Below are 17,466 nucleotides of genomic sequence, written 5' to 3'. Positions count from 1 at the left end.
TTAAAGCTAAATTCTTCTATTATCATTAATAATATTTATAAAGTAAAAAGATGTCTCTGAAGTGTTTTGCTTAAATTAAATCTGCATTTTCCAGTGGGGAACTGCTCCGTCACATTTTTCTTTTTTACTAGCTTTAATTTTGATCAGACTTAGTTCTGTGGCAGAATTCAGAGATACCTGATGGATGTTCTCAATTATATCCAATACCTGTAGCTACAAAAGGTCATGCTGGCAGTCAGGAATAATCAGCACTTAAAGATGCCTGGATGTAGGAAATAAATGCATTACACCCTCCTGAGCAGTTAGACGATGGATGATTCTTCTTATGCTCCCTTATTGTGCAGATCTGCTAGTGTCTGCTTAAATAGCAGTCATGCAAAACCACCTTTATACTGGATATTGCAGATATAAGCTCTGTATACAGATACGAACAGTCTTAATATTGCAGTACCTTAAGTTTTATGACTTGTCGAGAAGGTAAGTAAAGTGGAAAGCTGTAAAAATAAAAACTTTCAGCTCCACTAGGCCAAAAACTGGTATCTCAAATATCAGAAATAAAGCTGCTGGTTCACATAACTAAAAATCTTACCCTCCCAAAGGCTTCCTCCCCTCTCCCCGCACCAAATTGACTAAAGGTGATATGATGCCAAGGGAGATGACTGTGAAACATGAGTGTTATCAGTTTGCTGAAGTGACTCATCTTCACATCTTTTAATCAGATCTAGATTTTACTTTCTCTAATTTCTTCCAGAAAAGCTTCTGAACAGAAGGTCACAGCCTCAGGCCCTCTCAAGATAGGACAGAAATAATGATTTTAAGGGAAGCATTTCTGCAGAGATTTATCAAGTGCAGCAATTACTCTCATGATGTGAAGCATGCTTGTCCTCAGCAGTTTGCAATGGTAGAAGGGTTTCTGAATGTCCAGTCACTGTTGTGGCTGAAGGTTAAATCTGGTCAAGGACATTTGCTAGGTAACATTTTCACATTTCAATGTTTCTGAAGTTGGCTGTGGACTGTGAGCAGGAAAAACCCATGCAGTAAATGGCTCAGTTCCTGAAACATTCAGAGGAGACCCAGATGACAGCTCTGCTTTGGATTATGCAGAACAAGGATAATATTTCAGGTAAGTGTTCACATCAGTCCCATGGGACAGCTGTTTTCTTTTACTTTATAAATATTTATTGGGTCAGAGAAAGGAGATGGACACAACAGCTTGGTACTTAGGGTAAAGATGAATCTGGGAATCAAATCCAGCCCAACGTCTGGTCTCAGACATTGCTTCTTTCTCCAGTCAGAACTAAACCTGAACTGTGACTCTAATAGAACAGTCTTGCTCAAAGATTAACAAGAGTTGGACCAAAATTAAAACATATTCAGGTTTGACTGTGGTAGGAAAATACAGAATGGACACGGCACTTGGTCTTGGTGGTGTTCCATTTGCACCACAACACAGACAGTGGTGGCAAAGCTGAGATAGTTGAATTTATCTCTGAATGGATATGTACTGGGAATGACAGGAGGCAGTAGATGTAGGACATGATAGGGCCCAGTGCAGGGTAGCAGTCTGGTCCTGGTGCTACCAATGAAGTCTCCCTGATTTGTCCTACTTTGGGCTTGAGACAGCTCAGGATGTGAGGAGACATAAAAAAGGTCTTTAGTATTCTATTGGCTATGCTAGGTAGGAACTTGACACAGAACTAAGCTAACAAGTTCTGAAAGTGTCCCATGTGAAAACTTGCTTTAAAAAGATGAAGGAAAAATGATCAGTACCTTCATAGCTGAGGTAATGAAAGTTCCACAAAACCTAAAATGTTTTAAATAGAGGGAGAAAAAATGTTTTCAAGGCAGATTTTAGTATTTATTTGATGACTCCATTTGGTATCAGAAAATTAGAAAATGTGATGCCATCTATAGAAAACCTGTAACGATGATTTTCACAACTGTTTATTGTGCACAACAATTTTAAATTAGATTACAACATTATTTAAGCCACAATGGGAAGAAAGTATCTAAAATCAGATAATTGACAGTAGTGGAAATAGCAAAAGGCAGTCAGAAGCATTACTGACCCCATAAACCTCACTTTAGTAGAAGAATTCTATAGCATTTAGATTCTGTTTTCATGCATATGTTTAAGATAAAATTATTCCAGTTGGGTAATAAATGCACCTTTCCAATTGAAAAGTCAATATTTAACATCTATTGTGTTCTGGTTTGTAGAGCATATCTCATTCAGATAATAGTGATGTAAACCTATCTAGTTGCAGAAATATATGGAAGAAACACTGAATATGTGCAAGGAATCAAAAGCACATATTTTCCAACGCTAGACTTTCACTCTCCTATCTGCAGACTTAAGACAGCATCTTGCCTCTCTGTGACCCAAGGGCAGCATAAGATTCCTTTGCATTAGTGCACAGAAGCTTTTTATTTCATCATTTTATCATTTTTATTATTTTAATTTTGCTATTTATTTTATTTTCTCTTAATCAATCTATCAAACAATTTGAAGACTATCATTACCTAGTTTCAAGCCCTCACCATTTCATCAACATGACAGATTTTGCACTTTTAACCTCACAGTTCTCCCATTGTCCCTTCTCAGTCTGAGGACAACAGTGTCTTCATATCTCTTACTTTGTAGATTTAAATCCCTAAGTGAAATTAACTATGATTTGAGTTATGATTATTAGGACTCTAATAATACCATAGAGTCCAATTCTGCTGTCGCCCAAGTGTAGCTTTTACACTGGATTTAGACCAACAGAACAAAACATGTTATTGCTGAGGCAATGAAAGCATGTTAATTGAGATCTGCAACACCATATTGGGGAGGGAAATGTTATTATTTCTGTTTTACACATGAGGAAACAAACATGGGCAAACAAGGACATTCATTGAGTTGGTCTCAGTTCCATTCCAGTTGTTTTAAAATCAGGAAAATTAGGCTGAAGTTCTTCCAGGCAATTCGTTCTGCTGAGACATCTATTACTGATTTTTGCAACTATCCCAACATGCTTTAATAAAGCACAAACATATCTGATCAGCACTTACCCATGCCAAATGTTGTATCTGTTTGTTTTTTTCTCATTTTTTATTAACTTATATGCACACACACACACACACTTACAAGATATACTTTTCTTTGTATTTAAATGGCTTTTAAATTTATTTATTTATTTATTTATATAAATGAGAACAGAACTTTGAGCTCACAGAACAAAGAAGGAAAGAAACAAGGGAATGGTAAAGTGCACAATTCAAACTTTTCTCAATGTTTTTGAGAATAACAGCACAATATTAAGTCAAATGTCTAAAATAAGAGTGAGAAATATATCCTTGAATGTATGGAAAGAGGCAGGATTACAGATGAAAGAACGTTGCTAAGATGGCTATTAGTAGACTTTTTTCTTTTTCTTTATATATGTGTGTGTGAGAGAGAGTTAAAATAAGCAAGTGACCCATTGCATCATGCATTACCCTTGCTAATGTCTCAGTGCTATTACTCCTACTGGTATAAATCATTCACTGTCCTTACACACACTTCAAGCATGAATGTAATTACCTGGTAGATCACTAAAAATAATTAAAATGTAAGGAGCTGATTAATTTGAGATATTCTTATATGCTCTCCTATGAAAAATCATTCTCTGTGCTCAAAGGCAGAAGTAGAATATCAGAGCTCATAAAAATATTGTTACAATTTTGGATGGAAAAGTGCTCCCCTAACGTAAAACTATGGTATCACTAACTGATAGGAAATGTAATGATAATCCTTACTAATCCTGAAAGTCAGTTACATACTTTGATGAACACAACCAAGGCAATACAGAAGATGGTGCCCAAAATGACTTTCTGAGGTCATCTAATCCAACTGCTTCTGGGAGGCAAGATGAATTAGACCTAAACTACTGCTGACAAATTCTTGGAAGCTTCCGTGCTGGAGATTTGAGTCCCAGGACCCCCGATGGCCTGATCTCAGATTACACATTTGCTTCCTTCCCATTGCATCATGCATATTCTCAAAGCTGGTGTTACAGAAGAATCCTACTAATGATGCATATGATTTTCTACAGTTTTGAATATGATTTTTCAAAGTTTGCAAAGGGCATTTATTCTCTGCCTCTGTATGCTGAGCAGAACTGCTGAGAACAAGTTCTGTGCTTGAAAAGCTTTGTCAATAAAAAGCTTGTTTAATTTCTTCTATTCGTTGCCAATCTCCATTCCTCTGAGAAGCTGAATCAAAGAAAACAACCTGGAAACAGTATAGCACTAAAATCTCTCAAGTAATCATGAACACACTGCATGCACTGCACAAGAACTCAGGCATTTCCTCGGGACATGATAGGTAGATAGACAGATAGATAGATAGATAGGCAGGCAGAAGAATTTTCTTCTGGAAAAGATGACACAGAAACTATAAATAAGGTGTTTGCACATCAGAGTACTAACATGCAAGATCAAATTAAAAGCTCATATCACCTGAGGATAACTTCAAGAATTAGGTCTATATTACATATATATATATTAAAAAAAACCAAAAAAAAACAAAAAAAAAAAAACCAAAAAAACAGAAAGTGCAGAAATCCAGAAATCTGCAGTTTTCAGTTTTCACCCCAAATGCTCTTTTGGCAATCAGAAATTCAGTAACAGCTTAAATGATTTAAAGGGATATGAAGCCTCTTTTTTCAAAGTCTCTCTCAGATAATTACATAAAATATCAACTGCTTTATAAGGTCAGTCAAGACTCAAAGTATATCTGAGTACTTCCTGCATGCCAATGACACTACAAACAATGCATATGAAGAATGTTACCTGGGGGAAAGAAAAGCAAAATAAAAAGGGACCACAAATGGCATTCAGCAGTTGCAAAGATAATTTCTCAGACAAATGGCATTAGCTAAATAGTAACATAATATAGAAAAATAAAATTTGATAAACCAGTTCTAAATCCCAAGTGAAGAGGAAAAGATCACAGATAACTGCATCGTGGAAATAAAGAAGTTTGTAAACAGGAAAATAGAGACATCAGTTAGATTGTTTGTTCACACATCACTAGCTGAGAAGCTTGAACTCTACAGATTGATGCAAAACGAGACAAACCATGCAATTGTACCCAAATTGCCCTAGATTTACATTGTTAAACACTCATAAATTCAAGGCAATCATCCTCAAATGAAATAAAATGGCACTTGGAGCCCTCCCACGTGCATTAGATTTGCACAAACAACTTTTGCTATTTGTATTGCAAGCCTGAGAGGCGATTTCATCAACCTAGGAGACAATCCCTCCCTGTCATCCCCTGATGTATACGGCACCTTCGTATTGCCAGTGAGAGAAGTGATGTATATGGCTAGCTCTGTATTTCCTTCAATAAATTTGTTGGTGCCCATGATATTGCCAGACAGTGTCTGCATTCTGGTTACTCTACACTGCAGCAGTATATCCTAAATTCAAGACAAAGCTGGATAACCTTTAGAGTAATAATTATCTGCATCAGACCTCTAGTCCTACACTGAACTCGCTTACGACATAGGGATAAATTAAACTCTCTGGCTTCATGGAATTACTTCTGAGTTTTTCCAATGAGCAATCAGATCTAGGAACTAAGACTTACTGATAAAATCAAATATACGAAGCTGCTGCAAAAGCTATTTCACTACCACCTTCTCAACTGCCAGTGGAATAAAAGGAATGGTATAGATTGAACTAAAACTCACTACGTTTGGTCAGACTGTCCAAGCTTTCTTAATTCTAAAAGTAATTGCAGTGTATTCTAGTGAGCTCAGAGCTGACCTTGAGTGAAAAGAAGGATGATTAGCCCTTGAAACTGATACAGCATGCTTGAGGCAAACCACCAAAAGAGAGTGAAGCAGTCCAATCTTTTTTGTTTGCAGAAATGCAGAGATGAGAATCTTAATTTTAAGGCAATAAAAAGCAATAAATATCTACAAGCACTGTGTGCTTGACAGTGCACTGAACCAAATGAGTTATGGGGAAGGAACTGCGAGGAGGAGCCCCATGTAGCTGGGGAAAGGATGAGACCCAAAGAACACAACCAGAAGGGAGAGAGGGAGGGGACATCAGCTTTCTCAGAGCTGTCTTTATGTGGGGTCATCGATTCTAAAAATCCTGTGTGTCAGCAGCAAGGATGAAGAACTTAAAGCAGCATTGAGCCCTGGGCAGCTGCTAAATAACCATAGGAAAAGCAAGGAAAGGGAGAGAAACCTTCAGTCATGTTGCTATGAGGATTAACTGAATGAAAAAAAGAAAAAAGAGCAGCGTATCACTGAGATGAGGATTAAGTAATATACCCTATACCAATGTAAGGCGTATTATGCAAGTAGGAAAATTAACATAATGTGAGATTCAACAAATCATTAAACATTCATGTTGGATGTTCCAACACATCAGCATAAATTTCAAAATCACCCATAATGAAAAGTCTTTATGAGTAAAGAATCAAATCAGGAGTCAGCTTTGGCCATTAGGTAACAAACCAGAGTGAACGGTTGGTTGGTGATAGAAAACCCAAATGGCATGAGCTAAAAAGTATGCTGAAGGAAGAACAGTTTAAAAGCAAAAGGGTGAAAAAATGCAGTGGCCAAAGTAGTTCAGACAAACAGAAGAAGACCATTAAATACGGGCAGACAGATCTCCATGGAGAGCATAGATCACCAGGAATGTCTTTTTTATCTGGAACATACGGTGCTAATTTCTTTGTACTTGGAACAAGTACAGAAAATTCAATTAAATTGGCTGAACTTGGATGTGTCTTTAGCAATGCTTCCAAGATGTTACAGTTATTTCATGTTCCTCAGTCGACAACATTGCAGGTGTCAGACGTCATGGGGGTGCTCAGAAGAAATTACCTCTTGGTTTAAATAAAGGTAAAAAAGAAGCCTGATGATCAAGCTATTCTCTTATCAAAGGAATTTAAAAATAAATCACTTTCTTCTGAACCTGTGGCCACTTCCAACAGCAGAGGGCTCTCTGGGGCAGGTAGTCTCACTGGGACTGATGCCCCGGAGACCAAACAACCCTTATCACTGATGAATGTTGACCCCAAAGTAAGCTGCTTAGTCACAAGTATTTCTGAGATGTAATAAAAGTACTGATCTGGCATTTTTCATGCAGAGAATCCACTGGAAAGACCCTTCCACAGTGACAAAGGATCAAATGTGCTGTCTGGTTCCAGGAAGGCATATCAACCTATCGTTCTTACCCAGGTGCTGGGATGCACATCCTTCCAGCTGATGCAATTCATATTTCTATATCAAGAGAGCTGCATTTGGCTCAGGCATTGCACTAGATAAAAAAGATCTGCCAAACATTTTCAAAAGCATACATATACTTGTAAAAGGAGAAGTATTTTCTTTTAGGAACTTTACAGAGCTAAAGTGAGAGTTAGTAGATGGTCATTACCAAAATTAAAGCCAGCAGCAACTTTAGCTAAAGAACTTTGCTGGATAATTTTACTCCTGTAAGTAGTTACAGTTGATTGATTCAGGTTCATAAAATGGAGAGATACATTCATACTTGACTGTAGTGAGTCTGCAGTGGTGTCTTAACCAGGTCTATTAGTAAGTAATAAGTCACTTATTAATTGTTTGTCCCAGACTTGGGATAATAACTGGACAGTTGTGTCTGTGTTCAGGTAGATACATGAGGAACTATCAACACAAGTAGTAAACAATCTGTAATGCAATCTGACTGAAAATCAGTCATGAGGCTTTGCTTTACATTTCTTTATATCTTTAAGCAGTAATTCTGTATCATAAATACTGCAGCTGTTGTAACTGCATCTCCTGATGCAGGCTGAAGCAGATCTACGAATATCCTTTTTCTAATATTCTACTTCAGATACACTCATATTACTGTCGTAATCAGTGTTTTATATGGCAATATTTTGTAAGTTTGCAACTAAATATTTGTGTTTGTTTTTAGAATAACAAAGAAAAGCATTCTCTGAATTTGCCCTAAAAATGTCTGCTCCCTTTTCTCCATTTTTACTTTGAATGACAAAGAAAGAAATAATTTATTGTAACTCAATCTAACCTCATACAGTCATGTCTACAGAAAAAGGTATTATCCTATGGGATAAGAGAAAGGCTTTAGATCTTTTTAGAAGTAGTATTTCAAAAGCTAAGTACAGCTGGAAACAGACATTTTTTTGTAATAAGTGTTGGTCTTTGGTAACAAAGCTTTGCTCCAGTGATAAAAGACTCCCAAACAGTACTTTAATTGAAACTTTTAATCTGAATGTTGCCTGAACCTCTGCTAAATGCTACTTTCTTGCTTCAATTCAAATTTTCTTAATCTTCATTTTCACGTTGAATATTGGTACACTGTCTGCCTCATTATGCTAAAGAAAGATGAAGTGAGCTATTAACATGCTGAACAGCCTACGAGATGTTATGATATAGAATGTCATTCATTTTTATGAGTTGGCTGTCAGTGTGTGCGGCAATAAAGTTATAATTTCTCACTGACAATATGTGATGTCTGGAGTCACTGCACAATCCTTATTAAAATTTCAATAATTGTAAATCAAAGGAAAGCAAATACAACTTTTATGAAATGGTTGCTTCTGAAAGTCAAGGAGTACAAACTGGTGGAATGCAAAACCAGAACATTATTCTCGTGGTGCTCTAAGTCATCATCATCATCCTGTAGTTTTTCTCATGCACAAGGCAGGGCATGCTTGGCAATGTGCACTGTAACATTTTCAGGAGTGCTATGCTTCTCTTGCTGTCAGCTCAGCAACGGTGAAGTATTGCTTGGTTTTAGCTCTTCACTGACTATACCTTTATGTGGCTCTGAAAGCCATCAGAATATTTCTGGAAATATTTACTGGAACTGCTTATTACTGCTCTTCATCAGTAAAATCAGGTATCTCTGGAAGCAGTTATAAGGCTTGGACAGTGAGAAAAGTTAGAAAAGGTTTCAGACAGCTGATATGCACACACCCCCAGGCAGGGGTTTCAAAGCGTGGCTCATGGCTCTGCACAGCTGTGGAAAATGGCAGGGATGGATTTATGGCAGGGTCTTTAAAGTGTCTCAGAAGTTTGAACTACTATTGGACAGTACACAGGAAAATGAATCTCAAATTCCAAGCAAATATCTCCTGCATACGTATAGCTGTGTAAAGGCTACATATTTTTTTTTTACTGCTTTTATTATTACTTTAAGTCAGAAATGTAAGAAGTCTCTATTACTGTCTAAAACACAGTGATCTTTCATTTTTAGCTTGAGATATCCCAGATGCTCAGAAGTTGAAGTTGTTGTAAAACATGCCCTCAAAATAACGACCTGTTGGAGTTCCTAGACACAGATCAAAGTGTCCAAGTCACTGAAGTCACAGCACAAGGTCTTGATGTAGTGGCACTGGAACTGTAACATTTTTCCTTGCTATTTTCAGTTCCATTCCAAGTGGTGACTTCTTGCAAATCGCCACATGAGAAGCTGAATAAATGCATTAATCATACGTTTATCAACACTGCACATAGGATAAATAATTAAATGGATAAGTTTATGAACTTCCTCCAGGGGCTCTTAAGTATCTAGAGCTAGTCAGACTGCTGAGATGGTATATAGGTATGACACAAATGTTGTGTAGCCACTGCTCTGTCCAAACGTCAGGAATGTCTGCACTACAGAGATGTATGCCAACAGGCAAAAGTATGCTTTGATAATTTAATGTGCAACATTGCTCTATAGCTAATACTTGGGTTATTGTTCATTATTCAATAGTTTACTCAAATATATTTCACAGCTGCATCTGTCATGCTTTGTGTTAACTAATACCTTATTCCTAACTGTACTTCTAAATCGACTAGCTCTACCACAGCTAAAATTTACAGTGTAACAGCAACACTCACATGTCAGATATGATATATATCCATCAGTGTCAAATTTCCAGCACATCAGCATCTCAGATGTACTTCCTCTAGATAGAACAGACAGCATGTGTCCATGCACAGACATACTATTGCAAAACTCAGTTGTCTCTTCATAAAAAGAAACATTTGTGCAGAATTCAAGCAATTATATTGGAAAAGGTGTCCCTTCATGTCAGCTGTGTATCAAGTAATGTGTTCTGGTTCTCCCAAATTTGATTTACTACCACAAGTGTCCAACCATTACTAAAAAAGCTTTATAGCTACTAGAACAAGTCAATGGACAGCTGTCCATGTCTGTCAGAAAGTTCTCCACTGAAAAAAAGCCACAATTGACCAAACTAGGCAAAGGAAATAGACTCTACAAGGGGTTTTGTAATATTTTATCTTCTCATACACCCAGACTGTCATAGAAGATTCTCACCTACATACCAAGACAAAATAAGAAACCTAATGTTACAGTGAGATAAGACTTTCAGAGAAATCCAAGAAAATCTGGTGCACAATCCTTGATGTGTACCTGTTTAAAAATATTCTGTATTAAAGATATCAGCTGAAGATAACTGTTCTAATGAGAGATCTGACAACTTTCAGCGGCAGTCAAAAGATCAAACATCTTCTGCCACCTGAAACAGCTGGGAAGCTAAACACAGTCTGATTTGCTTTGATATATTCGATAGATCACCGTTTGAAACAAAATACCTGAAAGCCCACTCTAATTAAGAAAAAAAAACAGTAGGTGAAGAGTCAAGCTTTGATGCAGAACAATACACTGATGTTTGTACTGACATTTTGATATTTGGCAATACAGAGACTGCATAAGACATCCAGAATATCTGACTCTCATGCTTTCTGTTTATGTCTAAAGATTTTTGGACAAAATTTTAGTGATCTCATTGTTTTTATGATGCTGTTTTTCAAAGCATTTTTAAAAGAGATTTACTTACTGTGAAAAGACCTTGAAATGACAGAAATATTTATGATAACAAATTCTTTAAAGCACAAAACAGATCTAAAATCATTTTCTTGTATACCAGCCTGTCATTGTTTTATGATCTGATATTTTCTGAATGGCCAAGGTTAGAAACAAATGCTTCTGTGTGGTTGAAACACTGGAAATCCTGTAATCCCAGCTGTGTTATGCAATATAATAAATGTGTCAAACCCAGGTATTAGTGGGGATATTCAATTTAGGATCCGTCATAGATCTGAGAGGGGGAAAGATGCATCTGCCTTAGGCCTGTGGCATATATAATTTGGTGGGAAAAATTACATATTTTAAGAAGAAAGTAAACAATATTGTGGTTTCACATTTCTATCCTTTGTATAGAAGGCTGAAATACAGGCCACAGAATCAGGAAAGCCAGTGGGAAAAGTGAAGAGGAAAGACTGCTTATTTTAGGTCTCTATGCATTATGCCATAACTACTGGAATTGAGTCCATTATACCTTCAGACCCTCAGTGTTTATATATATATATATATACACATATATATATATATATACACATATATATATATATTTACACGAGAAGGTATATATATACACTCAGTGTATGGGGGGCACACATACACACACGCTCACCCTAATGTATTTATTTAATCAGAAGACTTCCTCTGATGTTATCGAAACCAGTCACAAAGTTACAGCTTATTTCATTTGGTATAGCATGACCTATTTAACAGCAAAATTATTTGGGCATAATGTGGATATTTTACATTCAGTTCACTAAAAGCTGAGAGTACAAGTACACTAAGACACACACACCTAAACACAGAGGAAGCTTTAGCTTTGTAACTCTGCAGTTCCCATTACTCTTTCTCCTGTGGCTCTGTGCTACCTGCAGAAGCCATCTGCCACCTTAGGCACATCTGCAGCCAACACTTCAGCAAACAGTGCTGAATGACTGACAGCCAAAGCTTGGCACTGTGATATTTTTCCTTGTTTCTCAACCTACTTCCTAAACATTTCTTTGATTAAAATTTGTAAATGTCCAGATACAGAGGGTTAATTTTAATACAACCAAAGTAAAACCAGACCTAATACGTTGGACTTGCAGTAACGTGTACCTTTTATGACTCCTCAGTTCAGTAACGAACGAGCATCTTACAAGTTGTATCAGCATAATTAGTTTGGTCTTTTAACAGAGAACACCAAATCTTTGTTGTTCTCGGCATTTAAGCTATCAAAGAGAAATCATGTATACAACAGCTACATCTTTTCAGACTGAAGTACTTAGTATTCTTCCATTTAGCAGCACGTTATGAAGTTTCATTTAAAAGGCGTAATTTTACCAATTAGCTCATCCTGCTCAAACACACACATACCGTTGGGAAATATAAAAAAGGTTTATTAAATCAAAAGATATGGCTGCACTTCAACTAGCACATGGGCATTAGAGATCAAATATTCCCTATAGATTAATCCCCATGGCATCACAGGCTGATTTGGCTTGCCAGTATTACATTAGTAAACCATCTAATCCAATTTAGAACAGGCCAGGAATGTTCCATCCATTACAGTATTTCTAGTGTCATTAGAAGCAGACTGATCGAATAAGCATCTTAAATCAGCCTGCAGCATGCAAGTAAATCACCGTGACTTACCCAATGAGATTTTTTTTTTCAAATAAAGAGTTTTGCAAATTAAGGAAAAAAAAAAAAAAAAAAAGCCATCTCAGAAGATGGAAGCTCTCTACGATTTTCATTTCTTAACACTTTCAGGCAGCAAAATTTCAGTGTGCATGATTATGCACTCTGTAAAACAGCAGTACAGAACACCAGGGGTTTAAAGACATGAGAAGCTCCTTATTCTTTAGCAAGCTTATTTCGCTTATTTTTACGAAAAGCAATGGAAAGAATACCGCAATAAAGAATAATAAACAAAGTACGCTGATCGAGGGCAGAGGTAGATACTACTCTCACTAAGAAAATCTGCTGTATAAAATAGGAGAAGCCATAGTAATAAAATCTATCAATCAAATATATAACAAAGGTTTGTTCTGATAGAAAAGATTAAAAGAGAGCCCAAACTTTGTATCCACACAAAATGAAAAACACTCAAATGCATTACAAAAGTAATATTTCCATTCCAAACTGGTATACTTGAAAGGAAAACAGTTCTTCAATAGAGTAGTAAATAAATGAATAAAATTTTGGCAATAGTTCTTTGAGATGACGCAGCTATCAAAAAGATTTCAGGAAAGGGCTAAGCTGCAGTTTTGAAAAGGCAGGTGTCAAGCTGAATAAAATCATCCGAATAGCATGTAACCTTTGCAGCTCTCTGAGACCTATCACGTTCCACTGACCAGACTACACAGGGCTCAGTCGCACCGTTTAAGCAATCAGCCATAAAGAAGAAACACTGCTCTGATGCACAAGTTGGTGAACACCTGTTCCTATGCTCTAGATAAGGGCTCTCATGTATGTGAGTGATTCACCTTTGTTTAACTGCTCTGCTGTCAGTCAGACAGCTCTTAATATTGACTGGATTTCCAGCATAGCTGTGTTAGAAAGGAAGCTGTATTGGTTCTTTGTATACCGCTACAGAAAAAGTAACAGCTACCCAGAAGTGCAGAAATGGACGCAGCAGGAATTGTTTTCACTGCAAACTGTCATACATATGGAACAAAGACAGTTTTGCAATGAAATCATGTACAGATCCAGGACATGACTAATCCTTGCAAAGTGTATTAATGTTTTAAGCTTGCAAGTTTTCATTCCTTTAATGAAAACAGATCTCCTTTACTTCTGAAGGAACACAAACACCTTCTGTGAGAGAAAGAGTTGAAGATGATTTTCAACATGGTTTACACAGAATTCCACTCAAATTTCACTTCAAAAATTAAATCTTTCCACAGTGCTACATTGAAAAGATCCAAGTCTCAAATTAAATCCATCTGAGAGAAATAAAATAGGAGAAATCCTAAGAAACCCAGTAATCCATCCTTACACACAATGACAAGCTTGCAGCAAGTCTCTGCTCTTGTTCTTTCATGTCCTTTTGATCCCAACAGGCCTGGCCCTTGCAAACCCTTCTCAGTAGGATATGGAAAACCACATTCAGACAGCCAGAGCTTGGAAAATCTGTTCTATCCTTTGCTTACACCAGTGCCAAACATTATTATTGTTATTAATAGAACAAACACAGATTGCAGCAGTAAATCATACTCCTCCCAGAGCTGATTACTTGTCAAATGTTTATCATCAGTGTAAATGACTAATGTACCTGATTAACAAAATCCAAAGGCTTGCTCTAAGGTAAAAAAGCCTTAGCATTGCAATTTCTCTAATGAACTTCCATTCTGTTCCACAGCAGAATATGCCAGATCTACCAATTCAATTTCTGAATAAAAGTACAAATGCTTTGTACTTTTTTAAGCACGGAGCAAGCACTGGATTGAATTATGGCCACATGTTGCTTTGCCCTACCACATGGTGATTAGGAGAGCCACACTTTGTTCTTTCCTTCCTTTTCCTTTTATTAGTGTTAGGCATTAGTCTGAGATGGTCAACAGGGAGACAGAGGGAAAGAGGTTCTTTTGATGGAAAATGCTGTCTGCCACTAACAAGACTTCCCTACAGCCATATAGGGAAGTCACAGCAGTGACTTTCTGGGCATTGAACAATCAACCTAACATGTCAGGTAAATGCCCAGTGAGTAAGTGAATGAACCCAGACTTATGTGCCTTTAATCATTAGAATTAATGTATAGTAACCCAATTGAGTGCTCACCCATAAGATGGATCCTCCCAGCTGTTGATGAAGTTTATAAGAGTTGCTGCAGGTTCACACTATCTTCAAAATTCAAATTCAAAATGACACAGGGTGGGCATCTGCAAAGAAAAAGCACAAATTCACCATTCACATTCTTGAAGAAGAGATATTTCCTGGTATAGAAGCAAATGATACTCCACCAGCTTTATAAAGTGGTTACAGTTCTTGCAAAGGAGATGATATAGAGATAAATCTAAATTTTCTTCTGATGCGTCTTCTTCTAAGAGAAAGAGAGAGTGTCAGAACAGGATTTTGTCCCGTGTCTATAGAACCAAGAAAATTATCACATACTGACAGGTTTTATATACAGCATGTTGAAAGGAAAACTAAATGTTGCCGTGACTGAGCTTACGTCTTCCAATCTTCAAAAGGCACTTGCTTCCCAAGGGAGAGAATTAAACAAAGAGGCAAAGGTTACAATTCTACACACATAAGTGCTGAATTTCACTTGTAACGAAGAGTATTTTTGCTTACTAAAGATGCAGCATCTCAAAGGACTCAAGGTGTACCGGTGGGATGTTTCAACTGCTCTTCTACAATTTTGCAAGCTCCTATAAATTCAAACTAGAAGTTGTCCTGAAGAGGTTATGCTGGGTAAGTGCAAGGGGAGCACACACAGACACTTTTTGGTCAGCAAGGCAATTTCCTGGGGCAATGCACTGATCAACGCACTGAACTGAAACATCTGCGGGACACAGGTTTGTGACGGAAAACCTTGTGTTAGATGCCCGTAATTGTGACAAAGTCATTGCATATTCTGCTCAATGCTTTTCCTGTTTCAGCACTTTGTCACCGTACAATGAAGATCCAGCAACCTCTTAAATGTGGTTGGTAACTCAAAACACATTTGGGTAATCAGCCAGAGAGAAAGGCTCTGTTCTGTATGTTTTGCTGCCTATCTATGAAGTGATGGGAAAATTAATTAACACACATTTGCCATCTTTTCAAGGTTTTCCCTTGGAAAAAAAAAAATAATGAGAGAGAAAGAAAGAAAAAGAAAAGCTTGAAATATTTTCTTTTAGCATTAGTCATTAGTAGTTTGTATCAGAGAGGCTTAAAACCACTTAAAATCTGTCATGTCTCTATCCAAGTAGTCAGTTTACAGCTGTATACCATTAACTTTTTAAACTATAGCAATGTAAGCATCTATTTTATCTCAAAATTGACTCTGCAGAGCTGTCAAATATGCTTTTCCTCTGTGCTAAACATAATAAGAAAAATGTTACAAGCCAAAGCATTTGCTGTTATTTACAAAGCATTTTGTACTAGAGACCATGCAGAAGGAAAGTAGACTAAGGCTCAGACACAAATGCACTCAGCCCTGGTAACACAACTCACTAATCCTGGTTACAAAGGGAATTCACAGGGGACAGAAGACCAAAGGGCAAGACACCTAAATGAATGAATAGGGAATGCTGAGCAGAAAATTGCTTCTGAAGCCATGCCTCTCTCTGAATATCTACTCTGTATATCAAGGTACCAGCAAGGACTATATGAGCTCATACTCATGAGTGCATTGCTTCATCTGCACTAAGCAGCTCTGCAGAGAAGTATCATTGCTACACTTTTTTCTAGACTTAAGCTTTTGTCAGCATAGTCAGCGTTCTGCCCAGGTGTATCCACTTCATCAAGTCCTCTACAATTTTCTCTCTGCCTAAACTTAAGAAAACATTTTGTACAGTGGCCCAGATTCTGTTTGAGGGGTGAAGGCAGCCAGCAGTGTGGATGCTGGTTGGATTTCCATTGACAATGTGGCTTTCATCTTCCTCACCCTGGAGAAGGCCTAGGGAATAATCCCACACTTCCTAGAGCAATACTCTCAGCTGCTCAAATGATAAACAGAAACTGGGAGCAGCCTTAGCAGAGAAAGATTTCTATGCCAGTGGCCATCACTTGCTAAAGTCAGTGATGCCCCTGCGTGCTTGTGCTCTGCACAGCTCTTCATCTGGAACAGTCAAGTGCAAGAACACCTTGTGTGCCCTTCCAGAATGACTGCAGGGAGAGGAAGTGCTCAGCTCAACCAAAATGGGCAAACTGCCTTTCAGATTGTGCCAAGGTTCCCAAGGCATTGAAGAGGCTGAGCAGGGCTTTTGTGCCATTTAGTCATTCGGGTTTTCATCTCTGGGTACAGAATTCTTTTTGATGGACTTAAAACACTTCCGAATGTAGAGAGCTAAATTTCCAGGCACTGTAACCATCCAGGCATTTTCCCTGGCAGCCAAACCCCACTCTTAGCTTTGCAGGTCATCTTCAGCATACAAGATGGTTCTCCATTGCTATTACAAACTGGGACATTTGTGCACACAGGTGAAAGTACTTGCATCAGGACCACAGATTGCTTAGCCTTAGCAGCCTGTTTCATTTTAAGAATAGTCATTTAAAATACTTATGAGAGCCAAACAATCTCAAAATCCTTAATAACAGTGCTTGTGTGAGATCTGGTTTATCTGTAATTATTCTTTCTTTCTTTTTTTTTTTATTTTATTTAAATAGTAGAATACATTTATTGCAGGGGCTGGAATACTAAGTGGAAAAAAAAAAAAGAAAGAAAAACCAAAACCCAAACATTCTGTGATCTGAAAAGAGCCATTGAAATCAATTAGAAAGCCTTCCACTGACCTCAACATACATTTCTATCAAAAAATGTTGCCCAGAACAAACTTTAGAGCTAAATCAGAAACCTCAGAATCAAAATCTTGTAATACAGAGATTTCAACAGATATTTTATTAGGGTCAAGCTAAAAAGATGGTATTATAAACATATTGATCTCCTTACCTTTTAAATCAAATTGT

At 37.3% G+C, this 17,466-nt stretch overlaps 1 protein-coding gene across 13 annotated transcripts in view; it reads right to left on the bottom strand.

Annotated features, from left to right (window-relative positions):
* Positions 1-17,466, bottom strand: part of SEMA6D (semaphorin 6D) — a 610,984-nt gene that overhangs the window by 237,258 nt on the left and 356,260 nt on the right. For 12 of the 13 annotated variants that reach the window (XM_090148882.1, XM_090148899.1, XM_090148897.1 and 9 more), the window contains one exon: positions 14,632-14,732. The gene's annotated coding sequence lies outside the window, so the exon portion shown is untranslated. Of the gene's footprint in view, positions 1-14,631; positions 14,733-15,147; positions 15,379-17,466 lie in introns of those variants that run through there. The other variant, XM_090148887.1, reaches the window with a different exon arrangement.

Source organism: Phasianus colchicus, chromosome 12 (genome assembly GCF_987193195.1).
Source record: "Phasianus colchicus chromosome 12, bPhaCol1.hap1.1, whole genome shotgun sequence".
Taxonomy (NCBI): Eukaryota; Metazoa; Chordata; class Aves; order Galliformes; family Phasianidae; genus Phasianus; species Phasianus colchicus.
This window is presented reverse-complemented; position numbering and strand designations above follow the sequence as displayed.